The sequence below is a fragment of the Myotis daubentonii genome, chromosome X, assembly GCF_963259705.1.
Source record: "Myotis daubentonii chromosome X, mMyoDau2.1, whole genome shotgun sequence".
Lineage (NCBI taxonomy): Eukaryota > Metazoa > Chordata > Mammalia > Chiroptera > Vespertilionidae > Myotis > Myotis daubentonii.
In genome coordinates, this window is record NC_081861.1 from 15,355,450 (window position 1) to 15,369,190 (window position 13,741).

At 40.6% G+C, this 13,741-nt stretch overlaps 1 protein-coding gene across 1 annotated transcript in view; it reads right to left on the reverse strand.

Moving 5' to 3' along the window:
- Window positions 1–13,741, reverse strand: part of AFF2 (ALF transcription elongation factor 2) — a 633,956-nt gene that overhangs the window by 121,995 nt on the left and 498,220 nt on the right. The gene's annotated exons all lie outside the window — the stretch shown is intronic.

Below are 13,741 nucleotides of genomic sequence, written 5' to 3' on the forward strand. Positions count from 1 at the left end.
TAGTGTTCATGTTATAAAGTGTCTTTTATAAGCCATCCTCAGATTAATCTTGCAATGAGGATAAAATATTGGAACTACAATCTGACAGCTGCAATTCTGTCAAAGGTGCAAAGGGAACCAAGATTCTTTCAGCTAATTAGATATTTGAGATCATATTTATATCATACTCTGCACACATCATTCCTCTCTACCTTCTCCTAAATCAAGAACAACAACAAAAAAAAAGGACTATTTCAGCATCTCCAGAGATGACCGAAATCTATATATTTTTACTACTGAAAGTATAATAAATGCAGATTAATCACTGTGGAGGTGGGACGTAGCATTGGATCTCTAGAGAAAAAGATGGTCCAAGTCTCCCATGAAAGAATAGGGGTATGATAATAGCCCCTAGCTACAGAGGCTTTTTCCAAAGCCTTCTGGGGATCTCTAGATGAAAGAGGAAAAATGCTCAGTGAACTTCCACTACCTTTCTATTCCCTCTGCACTGTGGCAGTTCAGTGGTCACAAAATAGCTGGGCGAGAAATGGCTTGCCATTAACTTTTGATATATGACTGATATCTTCCTATAAGATTTGATCCAACAGAAGTAAGCTCAAGATATGGCTAAGAAGTCTTTCTATACTAAGGAAAGATACCTGAAAATATGAATGGACTGAATTTTGGTGATGAAATAGCACCTTCAAGATTGTTGATCAAGCACACAGAGCCCTTTTTTTCTACAGGAATATTAATTCCAGTGCACCTCACTGTCTCCAAGTTTGAGCTACAGAGGGAAAAGTGCTTATTATCCTAAAATTCCAGTTAATCAACCTTCAAAGAGCATTTGGTGTTAAAATTTTTATTTCATAAATACAATCTTAGACCTTGTCCCAGGCTTCAAGTGTGGGTTCTTTTTTTGCTGGTCAAAAAGGACTTTATTCTCTCTCTCTCTCTCTCTCTCTCTCTCTCTCTCTCTCTCTCTCTTTCAATACTCTGAATATAGGTAGTCAATGACTATGTGTTAATTTATACCTAAGTGATAAATGATTCTTATCATTTAGAGAATCAATTTCTGTGTCAGGGAAGGTGCTAATTATTTAATCAGGAGCATGCTATTGAAATCTATGAAGTAAGTGCTATTATTAGCCATATTTTCTAAATGTAAACACCAAGACTTAGAGAGACTGAACAACTTGTTCATGATCACACAGCTAGGAAATCATGGAGGTAAACATGGAGCCCATACTATCTTCACCTGTAACTTGAGAATATACAATGTTTTCCCAGAGGATATAACTTACAAAAGATGATGTATTAAATAAGTAAAATTAGCAGCAATATAAAAAAATCATAAAACAAACGAAGACAGCCCTGACCGGTTTGGCTCAGTGGATAGAGCATTGGCCTGCGGACTCAAGGGTCCCAGGTTTGATTCTGGTCAAGGGCATGTACCTTGGTTGCAGGCACATCCCCAGTGGGGAGTGTGCAGGAGGCAGCTGATCAATGTTTCTCTCTCATCGATGTTTCTAACTCTCTATCCTTCTCCCTTCCTCTCTGTAAAAAATCAATAAAATATATTTAAAAAAACAAACAAAAAACAAAAAACAAACGAAGACATATTGATATATTTGTATTAAACTGCTTGGCCAATCATAAAGTCTGCTATATTGGGTAAGTCATTTATTATCTCTGAACCTCATCTAGCCTTCTCACCTGTTAAATAGAATAATAATTAAACTTTTGCATGTGAAATGCTTTATGAAAACACAGGTTTTCATAGAGCATTATAACCTAATACAGGTTACAGTTATTTTAGACATCATTAATACTATTAACAAGTAATCACAAGTGAAGTCTTCATGAGACTTTGTTCTTCTCATTTTAATTCACCAAGCAATGCAAAGCCATGATGACTAGGGAACTGTCTCATGGAGTCTCAAAGCTGGATCCAGAAATGGGTTCATGGTATTCAGGCTACTCTCCTTTGAGTAGAAATAGCTTGTCCAAAAACCTGAGTGCAAAGAGCTGAACTCAGCTCTTATTTTACTCTCCAATCAACCCTATATGACTTTTAAAAAATATATTGTATTGATTTTTTACAGAGAGGAAGGGAGAGGGATAGATAGTTAGAAACATCGATGAGAGAGAAACATCGATCAGCTACCTCCTGCATACCCCCCCATTGGGGATGTGCCTGCAACCAAGGTACATGCCCTTGACTGGAATCGAACCCGGGACCCTTGAGTGCACAGGCCGATGCTCTATACTATGAGCCAAATTGGTCAGGGCCAACCCTATATGATTTTAACATGGAAATTAAAGGTCTTCAACTGTACATTTCTGAAAATAGGCAGCCAATCTACATAGTAATTGATATTAAACACCCTTGAGCAACAAGCTTGGTATAAATTTGGTTGTTAATAAAGGACAGTTTGATGCATGTATTCAAGTCCCAATAAACCCAAGTCAAGGAAGTAACTAGGAAGGCAAACTATCATTAGTTATCTCTAGAGGTGTTAGACATTTTTTCATTCCATTCCTTCCCTGACTTATTAAGCTTTATCATTTAATATACATGTATTTGTTTGCATTCCCATCCATTGCTAATGGTGAACATTAGGGAAAGTGTAAAATTATGAAATATTTTTAATTTAATTTTTATAGCACCACCAGTTAAACCCATTTCAATTAAGGTAGTCTCAGCAGAAAAATAGCAATCTCTTTTCATGATGTTATAATTCCATAGACAAATTCATCACACACTAGATATCCTAAAATGTGAAAAAAAAGCTCATATAAATGTAGGCCTGTGTGCATAATCTTAAAATACAACAACAGCAATCCTTTCTCCACTTTTAAATTAGACTAGAGGACCAGTGCACGATTAAATCGTGCACAAGTAGGGTCCCATAGGCCTAACTTGCCATCAGGGTCATGTACTCTGCCCTACAAAGCCTCGCATGCTCCACGGATGCTGCTGGAAGCCCACTATGTTCCAGAAGTCCCGCCCACTGTGGGACCCAGAAGTCCCACCCACCCATCAATGCACCTCCAGGTGAGACCAGTCTTTGGTCCTGATGCCATTATGGCATCACAATCACAGACTTTTTATGATATAGATGAAAACAGAACAAAGTAGATGTCCTGAGTGAGTTAGGATGTTTGCTCAGGATCTAGTAGTTCACAATACCAGTCGTTGTGTGAAAACTCTGTTTTCATTTTTACTATGACTTATAATTTCTATAGTATTAAGAAGTAATATATGTACAATATCATGTCATCTGCGAATAAGGACAGTTTTACTACTTCTTTTCCAATTTGGATGCCTTTTATTTCTTCTTCTTGTCTAATCGCAATGGCTAATACTTCCAGTAATATGTCATGATATTGTACATAAAAAACCCTAAAGACACCATCAAAAAACTATTAGATTTAATAAATGAATTCTGCAATGCAGCAGGATGCAAAATTAACGCGAAGAAATCTATGGCAATTTCTATACACCAATAGTGAACTTACAGGAAATGAAACTAAAAAAGCAATCCCATTTACCATCGCATCAAAAAATTACGATACCTAGGAATAAATTTAACTAAGGAGGTAAAAGACTTATATGCGAAAAACTACAGGACACTGAAAAAAGAGATAGAGGAAGACATAAACAGATGGAAGAACATACCATGTTCATAGATTGGTAGAATCAACATCATTAAAATGTCCATATTACTCAAAGCAATCTATAAATTTAATGCACTCCACATTAAAATACCAATGGAATATTTCACAGACCTAGAATGAACTATCCAAAAATTCATCTGGAATAAAAAAAGACCCTAATAGCTGCAGCGATCCTGAGTAAGAAGAACAAGGTAGGTGGGATCTCAATACCAGATATAAAGCTGTATTACAAAGCCACTGTTCTCCAAACTGCCTGGAACTGGCACAAGAACAGACATATAGATCAATGGAATAGAATAGAGAACGCTGAAATCAACCCGAACCAATATGCTCAATTAAAATTTGACAAAGGAGGCAAGAACATACAATGGAGTCAAGACAGTCTCTTCAATAAATGGTGTTGGGAATATTGGACAGATACATGCAAAAAAAAAATGAAACTAGACCACCAACTTATACCATACACAAAAATAAACTCAAAATGGATAAAGGACTTAAATGTACGACAAGATGCCATAAAAAATACTAGAGGAATCCAAAGGCAACAAAATCTCAGACATATGCCGAAGCAATTTCTTCACTGATACAGCTCTTAGGGCATTGGAAACTAAAGAGAAAATAAACAAATGGGACTACATCAAAATAAAAAGCTTCTGCACAGCAAAAGAAACCATCAAGAAAACAACAAGAAAGCCCACTGCATGGGAGAACATATTTGCCAATGTTATCACCAATAAGGGTTTAATCTCCAACATTTATAGAGAACTCATACAACTTAACAAAAGGAAGATAAACAATCCAATCAAAAAATGGGCAAAGGACCTAAATAGACACTTTTCAAAAGAGGACATTCAGAAAGCCGAGGCATATTAAAACATGCTCAAAGTCACTAATCATCCGAGAGATGCAAATCAAAGCAACAATGAGGTACCATCTCACACCTGTCAGAATGGCTATCATCAACCAATAACAAACTACAAGTGCTGGAGAGGATGCGGAGAAAAGGGAACGCTTGTGCACTGCTGGTGGGAATGCAGACTGGTGCAGCCACTATGGAAGACAGTATGGAGTTTTCTCAAAAAGTTAAAAGTGGAACTCCCATTTGACCCAGTGATCCCACTTCTAGGAATATATCCCAAGAAACCATAAACACCAATCAGAAAGGATATATATGCATCTCTATGTTCATAGTAGCACAATTTACCATAGCTAAGATTTGGAAACTGCCTAAGTTCCCATCGGCAGATGAGTGGATTAGAAAACTGTGGTACATCTACACAATGGAATACTATGCTGCTGTAAAAAAGAAGGCATTCTTACCATTTGCAATAGCATGGATGGAACTGGAGAGCATTATGCTAAGTGAAATAAGCCAGCAATGAAGGAAAAATACCACATGATCTCACTCATTCATGGATAATAAAGAGTATTATAAACTGATGAACATAAATAGATACAGAGGCAGAGCAGCATCGAAACGATTGTCAAACTACAGGGGGAAGGCCGGGGAGGTTTGGGATGGGGATAAGAGATCAACCGAAAAGTTTGCATGCATGCATATAAGCATAACCAATGGACATAAGACACTGGGGGGGGGGGTAGGGGAGGCCAGGGGAAGATAAAGGGGGGAAAAAGGGAGACATATGTAATACTGTTTGTAATACTTTAAGCAATAAAACAAAATTTTAAAAAAAGTAATATAGTCCAGAAAACTGTGTCAAAAAAACCAAGTCCTTGCCCTGAAGAGATGATTCCATAAGAGCTTAATTAACAAAACTAGGGGCCAATGAGGTAATATGAACAAAAAGAAATCTGTAGAGATATTGGAGAAGCTAGAGTTGTGCCCAGGGTCTTGTCTATGAATAAATCTCTTGGCCTCAAGCTGAACCTGGTGGCCTCAGAGGGCTTTTTCCACTGAGACATGCTAGGACACTATGAGGTGACAGGCCCCATGTGATTTTTAACCATAAACCTTGGCAATTCAGAGTGGAATGCTCAGGTGATTTTGATGAGGAAAAATGGAGGGCTTAAAAGATTAGTACAGAAGTTTCTATGGAAATTAAGCCTTTAGTTGGTGCAATATGGGTTTAAAAGTCAAGGCTCAAGAGCTAGACACACCTTAGTTTGAATACAGGAATTTCTAATGAGTATGCTCTCTTGAACTAGATAATGAATCTCTTTGAATATTAATTTTCTCACGTATTAAAATGGACAGTAGTAGCCACTTTAAATAATTTTTTAAAAGATTATAAAAAAGTTTATATAAATTGCCTATCAGTAAATACAGGTAGATATTGTTTTCACCTTGGCTATTATTGCTATTGTTGTTATTATTATTACCTGAGAAATGTTGCTATATATCTTGGAACAATTATTTTTAAAAAGCTCTGGCATTTATGCCCAAATTAGCAGGGCTATCAACTAGCAAACATTATTAGAATCCCTTGACAAGATGAAGAGAGGTTCTGAGATTTGGTCTAAACCCATCATGGCTAATTTGGATTTCCTGAGATCCTCTCAGAGTACTTAAGATACCCTGGATATTTGAAAGCCTATTGCAAGAGAAAACACCCAGACGATTCCATGTGAGATTTAAAAAAAAAAAAAAAAAAAAAAAAAAGGATGCCAACCCTAGCTGGTTTGGCTCAGTGGATAGAACATTGGCCTGAGGACTGAAGGGTCCCGGGTTCAATTCTGTCCAAGGGCACATGCCCAGGTTGCAGGCTCAATCCCCAGTAGGGGACTTGCAGGAGGCAGCCAATCAATGATTCTCTGTCATCATTGATGTTTCTATCTCTATCTCTCTCCCTTTCCCTTCCTTTCTGAAATCAATTACAATTAAAAAAGAATGTCCTGATATCCTACTACATATAAATGTGGAACTACCTTCAGATACAGAGAAATAGGCTAAGGGTGGCTCCCACTGAAAGTTGTGCTTACCTTGAATACCTTGACTTTTGGCCAGCCACTCTTAGGAGGCAGTTCCAATACATAGTTGGTTCTAACCATTGTATATAAGGTTGACCTTTGGAAGCAATTAGTTGATCCAGAACCCTTGCTCAGAAGCAACCTTTAAAACCATGAATGTGTAGGTTGTAAGTCTACACAGTGCCTATTTGTGAATTACAAAATGATGCCCTTCCAGGCAGATATGTCATCAGTTGTACTATTTGATACTAGCTGGATTGCAGTTTCTAAGTATCTATGGAAATAGCTGCAATATGATACTCAGATGGACCTTAGCTCTTACAGTTGGAGGTGCCTATGTTATCTATTTCACTTTGTCATCCAGTGGAGATAGCTACAACATCCACACAATATGGCCATAAACCATTGTCTGATGGATAGCCGGCAAAACCTTTCTATCGTTTGGTAGCTTTAATTGTTAGAAAGTTCTGACAATTAGGAATTTCCCTGTTCTTTTTTGTAGGTTCCATCTGGTAACCTAAGCCTTGTTCTCTATAGTCCACATTGGGAGAACAGAGTTGGAATGTTTTTGGAAATAGAATCAGTCCTGCTATCTCCATTGTTTAGGGGATGGGGAGGCTGTTTCACTCAGATGTTAGGCTCTGAATAAAAATTAGGAACCATAGAGTCTATCTCAATTATTCTGGGGTCTTCAGGGGACTAGTTTTAATTACCACTGTTTTCATAAGTATCCAGAGCTGATGACAATCAGAGTAAGTTTTTATGGCTCCAAATGAATAACACACCTGAGCTGGGCTGATCATTTCAGTCTGTGGGATACCTCAAGGCTTATGCCTTCTCATCAGGCAGTGTCTTACAGTGGGCCTTCTTCTAGAATGATAACTTAGCCCTACTGAATCTTTAAAGAGCACTTCCTCTTCATAAAGTAGGCTGGGAGGAATGAAACATGACTGGCTTAGAATTAATCAGGCAATTATATATTTTTCTACCTGATGCTTTGTATTCTCTGCAGCACTGAAACATTTGTTTATACTAAGCAGGCAATGAGGAAGAGGTGGTGATATTTTTCAAAGCATTCATTCTGTTTCCCTGAGGTAAAGGTGTTCAGGCTTTTTTTCTCAGGAGAAGCTGCATTTAATTTTCTCAAGTTTTTAACTTAAAAGTCTGATTCCATGACCACCCCCCTGTGGCAGGGACAAATGGTATGAAGATCTAGACTATATTACATTGGAATAAATCTCCTAGATTTATCAGGTGAGGCCCTCTAGCTCAGTGCCACCCAGTAGGCCCTCAGCCTGAATCTAAACTAGATTGTGTACCCTGCCATGGTAATGCAGACCAAAGAAGGAGGGTCTTCTGTAGCTGATGGACTTCTAGGGGTTTCAGGAAATGGGATTCTCTTAAGGTTACTCTGGTTCATCAGCAAGAGAACTGGGAGTTACTGAGCCAGCAGATGCCTGACAGAGCATGGATTCTGCCAAGCAACTCTCCATTGTCAGACTGGGTGGTGCCATTTCAGACAAAGAAACAGAACCATAGAGCCCTACTGCTGCTTGGGCACTCAAAACTTGTCTCCCATTGCCCTTAAAGTTGGATCCAGGAGCATATTATCTGTAAACCGAGAGCTGGGTCACCATTAGGTTGAGGGCAAAACAAATCCTGCCTACAAGCAGCCTGCCCATTCTGTCTTAGTGAAGCCACAGAGGTTCAAGACTGGGGGACCAAGAGGTAAAAAAAATCTTGCATTTTAGCACCATCCACTGGAAAATAGGAGAAATACTTCTTCAGAGATAAATGCATAAGCAAAGGAGGACAGAAAATACCATGAAGAGCCACAGTAATGAGGATGAGCAGAAAGAGAAAGAAAATTCCCAGAAAGCAAGCTGGAACAAATGGAAATATGTGCTATAAATGACAGTATTTCAAGATTGCAGTTCTGAAAATATTCAATGAGATGTGAGAAAATACCAACAGGCAATTCAGTGCACTTAGAAAACAAATCAAGGAACAAAAGTACTTTATCAAAAAGATTGAAACTTTTAAAAGAACCAATCGGAACTCCTGGAAAAGAAGCATGCAATTAAGGAGATTAAGAGCTAAGTACTGAGCATGGAAAACAAAACCAACCAGAAGGAGGAAAGAATCACTGATATAGAATATAGGAATTAAGACACAATGCAGAGGGAAGAAGAGAGAAACCTGAGCATAAAAAAATAAAAAATAAAGAGCTCTACAAGATCTATCTGACTCAATCAGAAAAAGCAATTATTAGAATTATAGGCATTGCAAAGGAGGAAGAGAAGGAGCATGGAATAAAGTCTATTAAAACAAACAGTAGATGAGAACTTCTTTTATCTATGGAAAGAAGTAGATCTTTGAATCCAAGAAGCAAACAGAACACCGTTACCTCAATCCAAACAGGTTCTCTCCATAGCACTTAATATTGAAGCTGCCAAAAATTAATGACAAAGAAAAAAATATCAAAGCAACCGGGGAAAAGAAGAAAGTGACCTACAAAGGAAAACCCATCAGCATTTCATCCAACTTCTCAGCAGAAACTCTACCAGCCAGAAGAGAGTGGAACCAAATATTCAAAGGTCTGAAATAGAAACATTACCAGCCACAAATAACATATTTAGAAATTTTATACTTTAAATATGAAGGAGAAGTAAAGACTTTCCCAGACATACAGAAGCTATGGGATTTTATCACCAGAAAACCTCCACTGTAGGAAATACTCAAGGGAGTTCATTCTACCTGAAACATAAAACATAAGGTCACAATACTATGAGTAAGATCATAAAAAAACCTTATAGCACAAACAGGGATAATTTGTGACAACAAAACCATAAAAGGGGATGGAGAAAGATCTGAGCTGGCAAAGAAAGATGAACATTAGATGCATTCAAAAGAAAAAAAAACAAAACTATGCTATATATGCAACTTTATTTTTATAAACCTAATGGTAACCACACACACAAATCCCAAAACCAGGACATATAGCTTAAAAAAAAGAAGAAACATGGGACAGATGTATGGAATATCACCAAACAAAGACAAAAGACAGAAACATAAAGGAAAATAAATTGAGGTAAAGAGCTACCAGAAAACAAAAGATAAAATGACTGTAGGAAATCCTCATATATAAATTATTACCCTAAATGTAAATGGTCTGAATTCACCAATAAAGAGGCACAGAGTAGCCGAATGGATCAAAAAACAAAACCCAACCAAATGCTTCCTATAAGAGACACATCTTAGCTGTAAAAAGAAAGGTAGATTCAAAGTAAAAGGGTGGAAAATGATTCTTCAAGCCAATGACATCCACAGAAAAACAAGTGTAGTCATATCTGACAAAATAGATTTCAAGATAACAAAAGACAAAGATGGACACTTTATAATGATAAAGAAATACTATATAATGAAACATAACACTTCTTAATATATATGCACCCAACACAAGGAGCACTGAAATATATAAAACAGCTACTCATAGAACTAAAGGGAGAAACAGATCAAAACACAATCATAATTTGGGACCTTAATATTCCATTGACAGCTCTAGATAGACCAACCAAACAGAAAATACAGAGATATTGGCTTTAAATAATACAGTAGGCTAAATGGACATAATTAACATTTACAGAACCTTTCATCCCAGATCATCAGATTATAGATTCTTCTCCAGTGCAAGTAGAACATTCTCAAGGACAGACCATGCGTTGGGTCACAAAACTAGCATCAACAAGTTCAAGAAGACTGAAATGATATCAAGCATATTCTCTTACCACAACACCCTGAAAATTAGAAATCAACGGCAAAAATGAAGTAAAGAAACCCACAAATACATGGAAATTAAACAACATACTACTAAAAAATGACTGGGTCAAATGATAAATAAAAGATGAGATCAAGAGATATGTAGAGACAAATGATAATGACTGTCATACAACATATGAAAACCTCTGGGATGCAGCAAAAACAGTAATAAGAGGAAAATTTATATCAGTACAGGCCTATCTCTAGAAAAAAGAGAAATCTCAAGTAAATAACTTAATCTCACATCTTAAAGCACTAGAAAAAGAAGAACAAAAGAAACCCCAGTCAACAACACAAAGAGGTTGCCAACCAGATGAGAGATGATATTTGCAAACAGTAGCTTGGACAAAGATTTAATTTCCAAAATAAATAAAGAACTTGTAAAACACAACACCAAACAACCCAATCAAAAGTGGTCATAGGATCTGAAAATACACCTCTCTCAAGAAGACTTGCAAACAGCCAATCCTATCTAATAATAGACAAACATGGTAATTAACCATACCTCCGCTACACTTCCCATTGGAAAATCAGCAGTATATGCAAATTAATTGCCAACAAAGCAGCCACGCAGCTGAAGTGAACATGAGGCTTGGTTGCCCCGATGATGGAGGAAGCCAAGGTTCCCCACCTGCTACGGCCCAGCTCTGAGCTCCAGATGCAATAATGTTGCAATTATAGAAGCTAAAAAAACCACAGACACCTGCTTTCAGCCAGCCAGCCTCGGAGCTGGAGCTGCAACACGGTTTAAATTACAGAAGGTAAATAAATCCCAGAATAAAAAAAGAAAAAAGGAGAGACTGGGAGCTTCAGTTGCAGGCTTGGCCTGCCTGAAAACAGCCCTCAGCCCCTCATCCAGGCTGGCCAGGCACCCCAGTGGGGACCCCCGCCCTGAAGGGGGTATGGGAAGCCTGAAAACAGCCATCAGCCCCTCATCCAGGCTGGCCAGGGACCCCAGTGGGGACCCCCACCCTAAAGGGGGTGCGGGCAGCCTGAAAACAGCCATCAGCCCCTCACCCAGGCTGGCCTGGCACACAAGTGGGACTCTCACTCTGATCCGGGACACCATTCAGGGCAAAACAGCCAGCCCCCACCCCTGTACCAGGCCTCTATCCTATATAGTAAAAGGGTAATATACAAAAACTGACCCTAACAGCAGAAAGACTGGGAATGACTGGTCACTATGACACACACTGATCACCAGGGGCCAGGCGCTCAATGCAGGTGCTTCCCTCTGGTGGTCAGTGCGCTCTCACATGGGGGAGCTCTGCTCAGCCACAAGCCAGGCTGATGGCTGCCAGTACAGTGGTGGTGGTGGGAGCCTCTTCTGCCTCCTCAGCAGTGCTAAGGATGTCCAACTGCAGCTTAGGTCTGCTCCCCGCTGGCAAGTAGACATCCCCCGAGGGCTTCCAAGCTGCCAGAGGAATGTCTGATTGCCAGCTTAGGCCCAATCCCCTGGGGAGCAGGCCTCAGGCAGCAGATGGTCATTCCCCGAGGGGTCTCAGACTGTGAGAGGGCACAGGCCAGGCTGAGGGACCGCCCCCCCCCCGAGTGCACAAATTTTTGTGCACCAGGCCTCTAGTCTATAATAAAAGCCTAAAATGGTAATTAGACCACAGGACCTCCTGGACAAAGCCAGGGTTGTGAGGGACTAGAGGGAAGCCCAGGTCCTGGATGCCAAAGGGAAGCTGGTGCCAGCAGCCAGGGGAAGGAAGGCCTACTCTTGCATGAATCATGCACTGGTCCTCTAGTAGACATACAAAAAGATGCTCAACCTCACTGGCATTTAGGGAAATGTAAATCAAAACTACAATGAGATACCACCTTACAGCTGTTAGAGTGGATATTATCAATAAGACAAACAATAACAAGTGTTGGGGAGATTGTGGAAAAAATGGAACCTTCATTCACTGCTGGTGGGAATGTGGACTGTTACAATCACTATGGAAAGCAGTCTGGCAACTCCTCAAAAAATTAAGCAATCCCTCTCCTGGGTATATACCCCCAAAACTTGAAATCATGTATTTGCAAAGATATGTGCAGCCCCATGTTCATTGCAGCATTATTTATGGTGGCCAAGACACAAAAGTGTCCCATGATAGAGGAGTGGATAAAGAATATGTGGTACAGAGGAAAAAATGGAGACCAACAGGAAGGTAGGGAGGGAGAGAGTGTGAGAGCGCAAGGAAGTGATAGAGGAGTGTGTGGATGTGTGTGGTGTGTGTATATGAGCTAGGGACAGTTAGATTCTGAAGGTCTTCTAAGGGGCTGCTAAACCAGGCAGTCTTAGGCGGCGGAGTCCCGCTCCCTGCGAGGACACTCCTGGGCGGCCAGCACAGGCACAGCGACCACACCATCTTGCGAAACAGAGCTGCTTGAGACTAGGATCCTGGCCTCAGCACCACCCAGTCTGATCTCAGACGCATACCAGGACCCTGCAGCCACTGGGGACAGAGACCTGTGACTACAGCTACAGACCTGCGGACACCAAAAGTTCAGAAATCCCCGCGGCAGATCCGTGAGTAACAGAGCCCATCCCCCCTTCCCGCAGGTTTGCGGGCAGTGCCAGAGTAACTAACTGATAGACTCAACCCTTGCCAGGGCCTCAGCGCTCTAGGAACTTTAGCCTGGAAGTGCGTGAGCACATTGGAACTGATCTCACATAGGGCCGGGTTCAGGAGTCCTGGGCTGAGAGCAATTGCGTGAACACCGGGATCTGGTCCTGCTCGCACTGCCTGCTCCAGGAGCCCTGGGCTGGGAGCAAATGCACACAAACCCCAGGAACTGATCCTACGCACACTGCTGGATTCGGAGCCCTGGGCTGGGAGCAATCACGTGAACACTGGGAATTTGTCCTGCATAGCACAGGCCCAGGGACCCCGATTCTCTGGGCAGGAGGCAGCACCAAGCACCAGTGACTTGACTGTGTTTCTTACCACCTGTGCCTGAGATCCTGATTCCCTGTGCATTCATACTAACAGCCAGTGACTCCAATTCCTGGTGCAAGGGCACACTGGGACCCTGATTCTCAAGGCAAGGTCGCGCGAAGCAACAGAGACACTGATACTGGATTCTTGGGGAACTCTGACTCCTGGAGCACGCTAGGGGGCTCTGGTTTTCAACATGCTTCAGGGGGGTCTCTGTTCCAGCACGGTGCAGGCAGGGTCCCCGATTCTAAGGGCGCATACGAGGCCACAATGAGCGCTGACAACACTGACTCTGAGCGAGCCTGGTTCCCACCAACCCAAAACAGCCACACATCTTAGTGTCAGAGCTCTTCAGTAACACTAGGGTGGTGTGAGGCTCCCACTCCACATGGCCCAGGCCCACGTAA